The sequence below is a fragment of the Lissotriton vulgaris genome, chromosome 11 (assembly GCF_964263255.1).
Source record: "Lissotriton vulgaris chromosome 11, aLisVul1.2, whole genome shotgun sequence".
In the NCBI taxonomy this organism is placed as follows: Eukaryota; Metazoa; Chordata; class Amphibia; order Caudata; family Salamandridae; genus Lissotriton; species Lissotriton vulgaris.
This window is the reverse complement of record NC_141699.1, coordinates 1,032,223,241-1,032,238,042: the sequence shown is the minus strand read 5'-3', so window position 1 is coordinate 1,032,238,042 and position 14,802 is coordinate 1,032,223,241.

The window sequence follows — 14,802 nt, the reverse complement described above, 5'->3', positions numbered from 1 at the left end:
ATAGTGAATAGTTTAATTTACTATTCCAACTCCAGTCCCCGTGGACACTAGGGAAGGTGTTGGATAGTAAATTAAACTTATTCCCTATCCTAGAGCGCCCCCCAGTGCAATGCGTTGTAATGGTTTGCGTTGTAATGACTGCGTTGTAATGGTAGTGCGTGGTAAAAGATTCGTTGTAAAGGTTGTATACCGCTGATATTAATTCAAGTTTTCCACCAGTCACTTTTTTTGCACCCCTGACTCTCTCAGAACCCCTGGCCAGCCTCACCAATGTGTCCTGTTACCCAGTACAAATATTTCTGATCTTGGTACCTCTCCAGTGCATGCACGACAACAGGAGGAGAGTTATCACATGGTGATCAGGTTCTGAAAAAAGGTGTTCCGTTTCACACGGCCACGGAAAACTTCGAGATACTAAGTCTGCATCTGAAACCTCTTTGATAACCCTGCAGACGGCTCGAGCTCGGTGCATTAAACCCGCAGGTCCCGGCGCACGGTGTTATTAAGCCACTCGAGTTTCATAGGTGACACTGGCAGGGACATAATGGAAAGTGTTCGCATTCTGACGCAGCCCCGCCGCTCGGATAAGAGTTATTTTATCTCTGTGGGAACTAAATTGCCAAGAGGGAAAGATAAAAGGCCAACAGTAAATGGGATGTTCAAGCAGATCCGTGTTGTGCGGACACCTCCCTGTCAACAGGGAGCATTTTATTTGTGTTGCCTGCTGGCCGCGCCGCGCGCTGTTTGTGATGCTCGAGAGGCGGCTTATGGAACAGGAGTCGTTATTATCCACAGGGCGCCCGCGTTACTGGGGCGGTATACGTTTAAGTGATGAGGAGACGGACAGGTATGCTTCTGGAGATGCTCGCAAGCTTCGTTTAGCAGTTTTCATTGTACCGGTGAAAACTGGAGGTTCGAGGCTCAGCTCTGCATTGGGCTAAAATGAAATTCGTTTTTTTTTTTTACAGAGTTTTATATAGCGCGAACTTGACCCGGTATCGGGTATCGGAGCGCTTTACATAGCACTAGTTGCGTTACATGAGGGCACACATTCATTTTTTTTAGGCACAGGGGCCCTCATTTATGAAAAGTGACGCATCGCTGCGTGAAAACACCGATGAGTCACTTTTCACTGCACCCTCCTTACGACACCAATGATGCGTCATATTTACAGTATGACGCATCATGGCGCAAGGTGTTACAGATACGTCAGTATTTCTGCCGTATCTGTATGGCGCAAAAGTGACGCATTGCTGGAGTGTGTCACAAAAGTGACGCAACTCCAGCAGTGTGTCCTTTCACATGGGGCAAGCCCCATGTGAAAGGCTCTGTGTCAGTCTTACGCCTGCTGTGAGGCAGGCGTAAGAAATTGACGCATTTGTGTCCTAGAAGTGGCACAGTAAAATCTTATAGATTTCACTGCGTCACTTCTATGACCCTTCCTTGCGTCAGAACGCCCCCCCCTGCATACATTATACCTGGCGTAGGTATAATGTAGTGCAGGTGTTTACAAAGTGACGCATCTGGGTAGATGCGTCACTTTGTAAATATGGTGCAACAAGGCAAATTTTTACGCTGCTGGTGCGGCACAAAAAGTGATGCACCGGCGGGGTAAAAGTCACGCACGGCCTCATAAATGAGTTCCTGGGAGATTAAGTGATTTGGCCAAAATTACAGGATGTTCAGCGTCATTGCCGAGACTTGACCCGATTCCCAAGATTCGAGGTCGACAGCCCTAGCCGTTAGGCCAACTCCTCTCACAGGACCCTAAAAAACACAAATGATTATTTTAGAACAAATTAAAATTGCAAATTAAGACAGGCGTGTAATATAATATATGTAAAGGTTTGCAATGGAGCAAACTTGGATGCACCTGGGTCCAATTCGTCATGGTATGTACAAGTAAACATAGATGCCAGGTCCAGTTATACTATTCCCATACCGAGTAGTTTGGGAATGGAATCCAATTTGCAAAGGGACCTATGACGTCACATTGTCCTTCGCCCATTTGCAGGGGGTCACAAAACAGCCTGCCTACTGAATATTAATACATTTGGAGATAATTTGAGACCCATCAGTGAAAGGCCGAAAATAGGGACCTGCAAGGGACAGCAGACCACTTTCTCTATGTTTGCTTTCCCAAATTGGAAAAGTTTTTTTTTTTTTTAAAGCAGCCCATGTTTCTTGTTCGCGAACACATCATGTGGAACAGGCAGTGGTCCATTGGCTGCCGAATCGATTCCAAATGGTAAAGCTGTCATACAAGAGCAGCTTTCCCTTGGCAATCATATTAGCAGCCCATATCGCACTGCAATTGTGGTTACAAGTAGGGCATGGCGGAACTCGTGGAGGTTCACTTCGCCGAATGCCATAGAGTTACATAAACACTCTGTGAGATTCTGCGGGGTTCCGCAAATGAGAGGAATTCAGCATATTGCGCTGCTCACGCTGATTTTTAGCACTGAGAGCTTGTTCCGCACTGTAATCTCAATGTGAACAGCACCATGCAGAATGAAGGAGGGCAGCAGCTTTCTCAACATGAACAGTTTCATCCTCCTGTGAGCGCCCACGTTGAGAAAACTCACCAGGAGGCGTCGTTGCACCCGAAAATCGAGCTAGGAGATGCAAATTCTCGATCGTGCTCACCAACATAACGATGGCGAGTCATGGGTGAGAAAAAATCTATCACGTATCAGTTGTTGGAGTTTTGCCTGCACTACGCAAATCCAACGAGACAAGGGGTGGGCAATATTCCACAACCTTCGCCGGCAGAGTTAAATTTTTTGCACCATGTAAATATAATTTTCAATAAAAAATTAATGAAATAAAAAAAAAAAAAGCGATATATCCCTTTTTGAATCATCAATGGAAGAGGGACACCCCTTTCATGCTCCTTTATATTTGGGATTTGGAATTGGCTGCAAAATTTTCCAACCTAGAAAAGGACATTTGAAAATGTTGAAAAGCCCTTTTGCAGTTGCAAACCCTGGGCCTCATTTACAAGAAAGTAACACAGCACAAAGCCACAAAACATTTGGCTGAGCCGTGCTGCGTTACTTTCAAAGCACAGGGGTGCATCATATTTACAACAGTGTGACAGATCCCTGTGCTCTCTCTTGCGCTGGCACACAATCGGCTGCCAGGCACCAACGCAGTCACCCTTTAACCATGATGCAGGGGTGCCTGCGTTACGGGGATGATGGTTTCCTGCACAAAAACAATCACAAGAGGTGTTTTCCTCTTTCGATTCATGCTGCAGAATGCAGCATGCATAGAAAGAGGAAAAACAAGGAGAAATAAAAGTATTTCTCCTCGTTGCACCTTCTTACGCTTCCCAGGGGAGGGGTGGGATTTCGACGCATTCCCAGGTTTAGGAAATGTTGTAAATCTTGGTATGGAGCAGAATCCATGGGTGTTGTGTGGGAACACCCGCAGCAATATGCCTTGGCACACCCCTTCCAGGCAAAGTGCAGTGTGAAAAGGGGCCGTATTTACAAGGCCACGAAACGCCACGCAAGGCAGCTTTATGTAGTCTTGTAAACATTGGGCACCGAAATGCGCCGTCAGTGCGTCACAAAAAGTGACGCACAGGTGGCTCAAGGGGCTTGTAAATATCCCCTTCAGTGATTATGGGGATTGTTGGGTTTGTGACCGCAAAAGGGCTTTGTACACCTCGCTCAAAATTTAGTCCATGTGTTTTTTCTTCTTCAAGAAATGGTTCCCTGGAAACAAAGAAGTATTTTTTATTGAAACATACAGGTAGCTCCATTCTACAATTCCTTCTGAACTGTTTATGAGCTGTGCTCTCTGCAGATTTGCATGTGCGCTGACAAAGACATTTTTTTGGAAAAAAGCTCATTTCTATGTCTGTCCACACTTGCGCATAACAACATTGTCTGAGCAGTAGCGGCCGGCATAGATCGGGGTTGGGGGGAGAGGGGAAAAAATGTACCTTAACGCTGCGTCTCTTCGTCGTCTCTTCTTGCGTCAGGAGTGGAACAGGATGCAGCCAGACTCCCCTGATTACAAAATGTGCTGCATTGCACCGCTTATTTTGCCTTTTCTTGCCGCATAATTTAGTCAGCCCTGCCGCATAATTTGGTCCTCCTCTACAGCATAATTCCAGAGGCTCTGCTTATTGCCCAGCATAACACTGCAGACTCTCTTCTTACCTTTTTTTGAGTTTCGCTTGCACTCTTCAGTGGTGATAGAATCCTGTTTTCAGCATGATTGTGTATGGCACTATATGTTTGTCATGCACAATGTTTTGCCTTGGTGGTGGGTAAACTTTTCACCAGATGGAATCTACATTGGAGGGAACCCTGATGAAAAATCTCCTAAATGATGGGCAGCACTCAGCAGCAGTTTCTTCAATTGGGCAGGGGAGCGTCCCCCCCTGCCCGCTGCAAGAACTGCAGAAAAAAATAAGATTTGATTGCCATTTCTTTTTTTTTTTGCGTTGTGCACGCTGCGACAGCCAGCCATGCCGGGCGTGTCCTCTGCTGCGAATTGGCAGCAGAGGACAAGAGCAGTGGCTGGTTGGATGCTCGAAAGTGTGTATGTCACTTTAGCTGGCTGTCTTGCACAGGCCAAAGTGATTTGTGCACTTCGAAGCTCTCCACTTAGCTGTCTTAAGTCAAAAATGTGGGTCAGGCGAGTCACACTCAAGCCCGCGCAGCTCCTAGCCGGCCCTCAAACACCTGTTGCTGCCCAGTGTTTTAATGAGCCGGGTGCAGATTTTGCACGTGTGAGGGGAAAACTGCCCAGGCCTGCAGAGGGAAAACCAAAACAAAAGGTTAAATCTTGCCCCAGTGGGCAGCCGACAGCTTGTCCACATCGAAGCATCGAGCGGTGAAAGAGACCGCTTCGACCTCCGCCGCCCCGTTTAAAGGGGTAGGGTCCGGCAACAACTGGTTCCCCTGCAACCCGGAAGTGTTTAAACACTTCTGGGTCCCTTGCACCGAGCCGACCAATGCCGGGGCGTATTGCAGGCTGGTGCCAGCAGCATCATTCGATGCCGCCACTAGCCCCCCTCTGGCAGGGACTGGCATCCCACCATAGGCGCATCACCCCTGAGGCGGGGGTGGCGCCTTGGCAAACTGAGGGGGCATGGTGAGGAAAATAACAATGGATTGGGATGCGGCCTGAGTAATTACCAGTGGCTACCGATCAATTAAAGCATTCCGTCCTTCACTTTTTGTATACTTTATTACCCATTAGTAAGCAATCTGTATATATGCAGACCCACCATTGAATTGGTTACTCTGTATTCTATCTATTACAACTATATTTGTTGTTACATGTCCTTGAAGTCTGTCCTAAAACATTTTTTCCTACACTTTATTAAAAATGTACCAGCAGTCATTTCTATACTAGAAAAATAAATCACTGTTGGAAACAAACAGCAAGATTCATGAAGGTAAAATCGTCTCGCAAAGGGCCAGATTCTGCGAATCTGGCCCTTTGCGAGCGCTTTTATTTCATTTGGGATTCATCATCCCAAATGCAATATTCGCAAAATCTGAAATCGCTAAATTGCGAAGAATTGCATTTAAGGAATCTCTATTTGAGATTTCTTAAATGTCATTCATGAACCATTTTAGAATTGCGAATTCGCAATTTTTGGCCGCTATTTACCGCGAAATCTGACTTCGCGGTAAATAGCGAAAACTTAGAAAAAATGCACTTTAGTGCATTTTTCTAAGTTGGATGTTAAACACACACATGTCCTTTGGACATGTGTGTGCGCAACACCAGTGTAAATCACCATTTATGGGGTGCTACAGGGTGTCCTTTGGACACTCTGGCACCCTTGAAATCGCTTCCTTATTTGCGATTCGCTAATTGCGAATCGATTAGCAATTAGCGAATCGCAAATAAGGAAGATGTAGAAATCGCTATAAATGTTCGCGATTTCTACATGCATCCCGTTTTGCGAGTCTTTAATAGCGATTCCTTAATAATCGCTATTAAGGACTCGCAAAAGAGGAGCATGATGAATCTGGGGGTATGTCAGAGTCATTTTAAGTTTTCAGAATTTACATATAAACAGTGATTAAAACATTGACAGTCGTACTAGTGTTTACAATCACAGATAACTAATTTAGCATTTCGTTACAGAATGCTATTGGGAAACTTTACTGAATACATTTTTTTGTAATTATAGCCAGCAAGACAAGAGCATGTGACACCAAGGTCCTCATAACTATTCAGGTAGATAGAAAAGAAAATTGTCAATTGTTTGATTGTATGGCGAATTTTTATTGGATCAATAAACTCTCGTGTACATGTCTGGATCAGAACTCCTCTGTCAGAACCAGCTTTTTTTTTTAACGGAGATGAAATTCAATGAGCAAATGATAAACTCTAGTTTGGGCCTATCACAGACGTTGCAAGTAAACAACAAAATGTATTACTTGCAAAACTCTCTTCAGTTTGTTAGGGCAAGAATTCTGCTTTACAGACCAGACTATGCAGACATACCTGCGTTTCCTTGAAAGTGGGTGTGTCTCGCAGAATCGTTCACGCCGCCTGTGCTTTCAATCGTCTGAAAAAAGAGCCGGAGGCAAAGGTATAGAGTGAAACTGAGGAAAGTATCATTTTTCTCACTTTTAACTTGCCAAGAGAGAGAAATAATTTAACTGTGAAACTTGCCAAGTGCTCATTAGGCGTCTTCTATAAATCAAAAAGACGTGTGCTTTAGATAGATTAGTAGACAGATATTCTTCACACATGCATCTGAGATGTAATAAAATTATATCACTGCCACGTGGCCACATAATATGTGTGATGTTCTCTGTCATATCTGGCTTTTCAGCTAGAAGCACTTGTTTGCTCTACTTTCAAACAAAACTACAAGTCCCAGAATGCAAAGTGTGACTGCTGCAGAGTCTAATACCTGGGGAGTTACACATGAGATGTGTCCACTTTGCAGCTTTGAATACATAACTTGGGTTTTGGCACTGTTACAAACAATACTGGATGGATAAAATGGCTGCTGAAATTGGACTAAACATAGCTAAATAACATTAAATGACAAAAAAAATGTAATTTGTATTAGAAGAGGGCGAAGATGGAGAAATATTTGTTGTAAAAGCCTAGCGCCAGGCTCTGACTTCATATGTTGGCCTGCAGTTTCAAAATCAAGGCAAGTGAACTCACAGGGCCGTCGCAGCTTGCATGGCTTGCATGACTGGTGGATGGGGGGGCGGTGTTGTGCAGGAGTGCGCACTGGGGGATTAAAAAAATAAATAAATAAACTTACCTTACCGGGTCCCGCGCTGCCTCATCGTCCGTGTTTTCCTGATGCTTTCTGCTCTCTTGCTTCCGGCAGAAACAGGAGGCAGGAATCCTCCCTCCCTTCGTCTAAGCCACTCACAACACTGCAAAGGCAGCATTGTGATTGGTGCAGACGGCGTCCAGCCGGTCGCCTGTAGGGAGGCCATTTTCTCTATGTAGGCTGCATGCAGCCGAATTGAGAAAATCCAGAGCGCGCATGCTGGTTTGGTCAGCCCCAGAAAGCTGACCAAACAGTCAGGGCACATAACATTGGGCAAGCCACTTCTCCATGACCCGCCAATCTGCCCGCCCCCAACCAGGCATACCATTCTGGTTTCTCGCAGCGCGAGAAGCAGAAACATAAAATGGTATTTAAAATACCATTTTATGTTTCTGCTTCTTGCACTGCGAGAAAGCAGTGGGGTGACTCTCCTTTGCCCTAATGGAGGAGCCGCCCCTGTCAAGGGGAGATTTACTTAGATTTTACGCCATTTTTGTGTCACAAAAGTGACGCAAACCTCCTCAAAATCTTTTTTTCCCAATTTACATTCCAGTGCCAAACTTGTTTAGAGCTGGAACACCAAAGGGGCGTACCATGGGTGGAGCAGGGAGTGTTTCCATGCAACCACCCAAGGTTTCTCACGCTGAACCCTATTTACTAAACAAAGTAAACTGGGCTTAGCGTGAGAAAACTGTGCACTTTCAAAGTAGGTGCAAGGAAGCAGAAATGCTTTCATTTCTCTCCCTTTTGCGACTTTGCAGGTATGCTGCACTGTACAGCACACATACAAAGTGAAAAAGGGCTTCAAGTTAGTCTAAGAATAGTATTTTGTACTGGAAGGATTCCCTTCCAGTACAAAACCTACGCTAGACGCACGGAGACATCCTTGCACCCTGGCGCAAATGTGTCTCCGTGGTGCATGGCAGCGGATTTCAGCACCGGCTCAAGAGGGAGCTCTCTCCATTCCACGCAGCGCAGCATTTGCGGCTGCTGCAGTGCGCTACGTGAAAAAATGGTAAAACTCCCTAGAATGTTTTGTGCAAACGTGATATTGACAAATACAATACATTTACGTTGTTAAAAAGCCAGGGCCGTCTTGTAAAGCTTAAGAAACTGTTGTTACAAAATAATCATCTATTTACTAAGGGTGGGCGTAGTGGGGCTACGCGAAGTGGGCGAGACACTACGCGCCACCCGCCTGCCTCCCGCCCTCCCTAAATACTTAAATTACATTTTAGAAATGATTAAAAACCACTTACCTTGTCCGCCGCGTCCCCGGGGCTTCCTCTCGTCATTGCGCGATTCGCGCCGCCGTCTTGGATAGTAATGCACATGCGTGGCCGCCCGCGCATGCGCATTTCTCGCGAGAAATGCACATGCGCGGGCAGCCGCGCATGCGCATTACTATCCAAGACGGCGGCGCGAATCGCGCAATGACGAGAGGAAGCCCCGGGGACGCGGCGGACAAGGTAAGTGGTTTTTAATCATTTCTAAAATGTAATTTAAGTATTTAGGGAGGGCGGGAGGGAGGGCGGGTGGCGCGCAACTGGCGGGCAACTTCGCTACGCCTGCGGGGTGGGCGTAGTGTTGCCTGCTACGCCTACTTCGCAAATGGTGAAGTAGGCAACACTACGCCCACTCCGTGGGCGTAGCGAAGTGCTACGCCAAGGGTTACTATTTACTTTACAAAAGAACTCACCAGCATGGACAGCAGTGTGTGTTAGGGCAGGCTGGGACATGTGGTGGACTTGGTACAACACCATTGAACACAGAGAGGAAATTCTTCTGCGTTGTGTCAGAAAGCTCCCAATTGATTAAAATAGTTCATATTACAAAATCGCCTGAAATATGCAATGTAAACGTATGCGTTGTGATGGTAACACGTTGTAACAGCACTTGCATTGTTACAAATGCATCGTGATGAAATGCATGGTGTTGGAATGCGGGGTAAAAACATATATTCCATAGGAACAAATGGCTGCACTTTAATTTACACAGACAATTGGTGCAGAAATGGAGGAGAGATTCCGCACAATAGCTACCAGAGTAGAATACTCAACATTTTGGCTGGCATGCTGATACTTTGTATCTTCAGCGCCTAACCCTTTGGTGGGATTTCTACTTTTTGTGCTGTTAGAGGTCTGACTTATTCCTTACCACTCCTCACAGTGACCTCCTCGCAGGTACTGTTGCCGTGCCTTTTTTTAGCGCATTTTTCTCTCTGTTTGATATTGTGAGGATAATATGTCAACATAAGAGGGGATGTAGAGGAAAGCACCAGAAACACCGAAAAAATGAAAGGCAAGGCTAAAAATTGAATTATAAAATGACCATCAAGAACAAAAAAATGAATTGAAAAAATGAAAGGAGGGTGAGGGGACAGAGTACAGGTATCCAGTGGTTATGAAAGGCACGTGGGGCACAAAAAAATGCCCTCGTCTCACTTCCAGCCCTTACGCCTAAAGGTACTACTGCAGATAATCCCTGATAGCTGATTTCCCTCAGTAGAAAATGTGATTTATTTTCTATCTCGAAAATCCATAAATCGCAGTCTGTCAAGCAGTATTTAATGTTTTTGATTCAACTTTTTGCATATGTAATTTAATTTAGGTGTGCATTTGCTTGGGTGTGTTCTTGCATTTACATAAGCTTCTTGTGGACATATGGACAGCTCTGGGGTACATGCTTCCAGATTCCCTGGGTACCACAGATGGCTGCAGGTTCGCTCTTCCCATTTGCATCTCCCCGTGTGTTTTTAGTCCCTCTCACTTGGGTAGCAGAGGGGTCCCATGTTCTCTCCTTTTCCTTTGGTATTTAATTTTGTGGTGATTGCTTCTCAGCATGCTCTTAGCCTGTGCCTTCATTTCCATGGTTTATGATCTCATTGACTCCTGTTCTGCTTTCCATGTCTTTGGCGCATCCTTTCATGCTTATTACTGTGTGTACTTGGCGCTGGGTTTAGAGAAAGTGGCCTTCTGCTTGACCTCTTTTATAAGTGACATGCCCTCTTTTTGTGTACTGTTTCAGTGTGCTTGTCAGGTGCTAATATTAGCTCACTGCCCGTTTCGTTTCCTGGAAGGTTGTGGAACTGTATTTTGTGTGTTTGTTTACCAAGTATTTACTCAGACACACCTCTTTCACTTTTACCCAAGACCTTCCTTTGATATTTCATTTAATATTAGATCCTCATTGTTGCACCCGGGTGAGTTAAATGTGGTTTCTTTATTTGTCACGTTTTGTGCTTTACACAATTCGTACGAGATGTTGTCAGTTGCTTTTCCTGCTGCCCTTTGTCTCTGTCTGCTGAACAGATGACGATTTTCTGAAGATGTTACTTTAAACATTTTTTTACTGTCAGTACTCTGTGATGCATGAAACCTATAATCTGTCACAGCAAGATTAAATAACAAACTATATGTACTGATGTGACTGACTTTGTGCAAAATGTTTTGCAAAGTCATCATTTGCACCAGGCTGGTGAGAGAGCCTTGTGAGGAAGTGTGTCAGTGATCTGTGTAAGTTGAATTATCACAGAATAACTGAATGTTACTAATAATAGTTTACGTCAATAGGGCTTAACCTGTTCGATGCGTCTGACGGCCCCCAGTCGTCCGACGTCACGGTGGGTGTTTGCGGAGGAGGGCCGGGGTGCCGTCGGAACCACGCCCACTCATTATTTCACCTGCACCGCAGCGGAATTTGCGCTGCGGTCAACTGGTTAAAATAGCTTAGACAATCGTCAGACAATATTATAAATTGTGTAAGTACATCCATTACTATTGTGTTGTTCATTTATCTCTTTAGGAAATTCAAATATGCCACTAGAATAGATTTGCTATCTACGGTATCAGTCCCTTTTTAGATGTCGCCTAAAACAAAACTTATGGTATCCAATATAGACTACTGCACTGATTCCCATATGGAGGGGCACGTGAGGGCCTAATTTACGAGGCTATTGCGCGTCACTTTTTTGACACACCAGCTGTGCAGTGTGCCTGCTTATATTTACAAGGCCACGTAAAGTCACCCTGCGTGACTTTTCATGGCCTTGTAAATATGGCCCCCTTTCATGCATTACTCTGTGTAAAAGAGCCATTCCCTGGGTGTTGCTGTGGGTGTTCCCACGCAACATCCATGGAACCTGACTTATTCCCAGATTTACAAAGGTTTGTAAACTTGAGAATGCATCAGAGTCCCATGGGAGGCATAGGAGCGGCACAACGACAGGAAACACTTTTATTTCTCCTTGTTTTCATTCTACAGCACACATAGAAAGAGGAAAATGCCATTCATTATTTTTTGGGTCTTAGGGTGTCTCTTCCTGCACAAAAACACTCATCGCCGCAACGTAGGCACCCTTGCAACATGACTCAAAGGTGTCTGCGCTGGTGCATGGCAGCCAATTGTGCACCTGCACAGGAGAAAGCACATGGATGCCTCATACTGTTTTTAATGCGATGCATCCTTTTGCTTTCAAAATGGCGCAGCTCATGGCGGCAAAAAATTGGTTTGCAGCGCCACGCTGAGTAATTTTTTTGTAAATGAGGCCCTGAGTGCCACTGACATTGGTATCGACGCTTAGGGACAATTATTTACAAATATGTACAAAATCTTTTGGACCTAAATACTTACAGCCTGATTCATCATTGGGAGGTTTTGTGAGTCTGAAATAGCGAATCATAAGGAATCGCTATTCCAGACTCGCAAAACGGGATTCATGTAAGAATAGCAACATTTTTTGCGATTCCTACAGATTCCTTATTTGCGATTAGCAAATTGCTAATCGCAAATAAGGAATAACTCCCCATTCATTCCTATGGGCCAAAAGCCCATAGGAATGAATGGGGAGTTATTCCTTATTTGCGATTAGCAATTTGCTAATCGCAAATAAGATAGCGATTTAAAGGGTGAAAGGGGTGTCCAAAGGACACCCTGTAGCACCCCTTAAATGCAAATTTAAACAGGTGTTGCGCACACACATGTCCAAAGGACATGTGTGTGTGCAACATGAAAATTAGAAAAATGCTTTTAAAAGCATTTTTCTAAGTTTTCGCTATTTACCACGAGGTTTGAACTCGCGGTAAATAGCGGGCCGAAATTGCGAATTTGCTATTTAAAAATGGATGATGAATTGCATTTAAGGAATCTCAAATAGAGATTCCTTAAATGTAATTCCTCGCAAAATAGCGAAATCGCTATTACTGATTTTTGCATTTGGGATGATGAATTCCAAATGCAAAAATCGCACTCGCAAAGGGCCAGATTCTGAGAATCTGGCCCTTTGCGAGCGCAATTCAGCTTGATGAATCAGGCTGATAGTATGCTAGATCCCAACCTACCACTCAGTCCTACCCTGTGTAGCAAAATATTTTTGTGAACTCATGGTTTGACCAGTCCTGGGCGAAATTTAAATTATGTTGGAGTAAACTGAGTCTTTATGGTAATTTTGCATTACTCTTTCAACATAAAATTACCAAAAATGATGTGATTATGAGAGTTTTTGTAATTATGAGTAGTTTGGCACAAATATCCTACTGCAGGAGCACAGGAACAATGTACTTATCAAGCGCAAGTGTCTGATGCTCTTTGTGTTCTGTTGTATTCAGTGTTATTTTCTTAAAGCGGAATGCCTTTTCGAGTCCTTTTGGACATGAGGGTGTATTATGCGCTTAGAAAATAGTTCTAAATACTTGGCTATGCTCCTTGCACAATTCTGTATCATCTTCATAAATTTGCTGTAATTGAACAGAGCGATTCTACAGCAAATAAGTCGAGATACACCCACCTAACCCGTAAGCCTTGTGTTTTAGAAATCTGTGAAAAGGTCCCAGCTGTCAGAGCAAAAGAGGTCCACTCTTATGCAAAATCAGCTTCTAATCCATATGCTAGTGGAAAATCCCCCCGAGAAACCTACTGGGCCTTAAGTTGGTCCCTGGCGCAGACCGCATTCCCTACCACCCCAAAAGGCCAGCTAAAATGTTAGCAGCCACCTGGAATGGAAGGCTGATAGGCCAGCAGAAGCGACTGATAAACCTCCAAAAAAGGGGTTAAAATGCTCCAAATACGCCCTTTGAGTTCACACATGCATCTATGTACCTTATTTCTTGTGAGATGCCAAGATGACTAGAAGTGTACACACAAACCATCAGATCATCTTGCCCAAATATAACAAAATGACAAACTTCCATCACCTTGAAAACAGCACGATCACAACGGGTAAATCCCACAACCTAGAAAAGCAAAGCAAAATTGACCTTACCACAGCTCCAGAACCACCCTTTAAACACCTATGACCAAGGGAAGTGGGGAATGAGGAAATTCCTCTGAACAGCATCTGAAGAGCTTGACAGTCGCTCAGCAGGATGAGAGGCAGACACAGAGACCATGTCTTACCTCACGCCCCCTTTAATAGTTGACAAGACCACGCCCTGCCGTCATGACCCTGGACAGAGTGATGCAGGCACAGATTGCAAGATGGGTGCAAACTGAGCTGCTTCCCCGCCATATTGATTCCTCTGGCTCCGCCCCACCCTCTGTATTGTAAGAAAGTGTGTCAAAAGACTAGGTGCTGTTTATCACACCCAATAGAATTAGACACCGTAAGTTTCAGAATTTATCTGGTGCTGTAAATAGCACCCATTCAGAGTTTTTGGTGAATAAATTCAGATTTTGGTGCTTCATGCTCTAAATTTGCATGTTACTGTAAATATGGTATTATCTTCCCCTATTAAACATTGGCAGGTTTGACCTGCTGAAATTTAATGAAGGGCGAGTTATTTTAAGCACGTTTTAATTACAGGGTACAGTAAATACACCCAACTTGGAATTCCGACCCCTGCTCAAACAGGGGTTTGTGAAGGGGTCAGGAAATACTGAACAACTCGTAATCTTGGCTTAAGAGTGTTTTTTGTGCTTGCCTCATGCTTGTCATTCAGTGGCTTACTTGTCTGTCTCAGATCCCTGCTCATGATTCAATGGTCTTCCTCCATGTTCTTGCGTTTACCCCGCCTAAGAAGTTTTTTGGTCTCACAATGTCTTTACTGGATGAATTGCATTCTTCCACTGCGGATGTCCTAACTTTGCGACAATACAGTTGCATTGAAACCCTTCTCTACTTTTGTTGGCTGAAGTCACAATAGTCTTTTTTCTTTGTCTATTACCGTAGCCATATTGCAGTCCTACTTCTATATCTGTGGCTGGTCCATGTTATCTGGCTGTCACCTTACTCTGCGCATACATGCTGGAAGGATTCAATCAAGCTGAGCAATAAGCATATTTGTTGAACAAGATTTCATCAAAGAATTGTCTGATACCGTTCATATGACGCAGTACAAAAAATATCGGCTAGATTTCATAATTCATGTTCAGTGTTCTATCACTGATGACTCCAGGAGTCTTTGTAATATTATACACATATCTACGTAAATGCTCACTAACAAGCAGAAGAAGAAGGCCTCGAAAGTCAAATACATGTAAGACAAATGTTTTTTCAACGTATACTGCTCTAAGGGCTAGATGTAGGT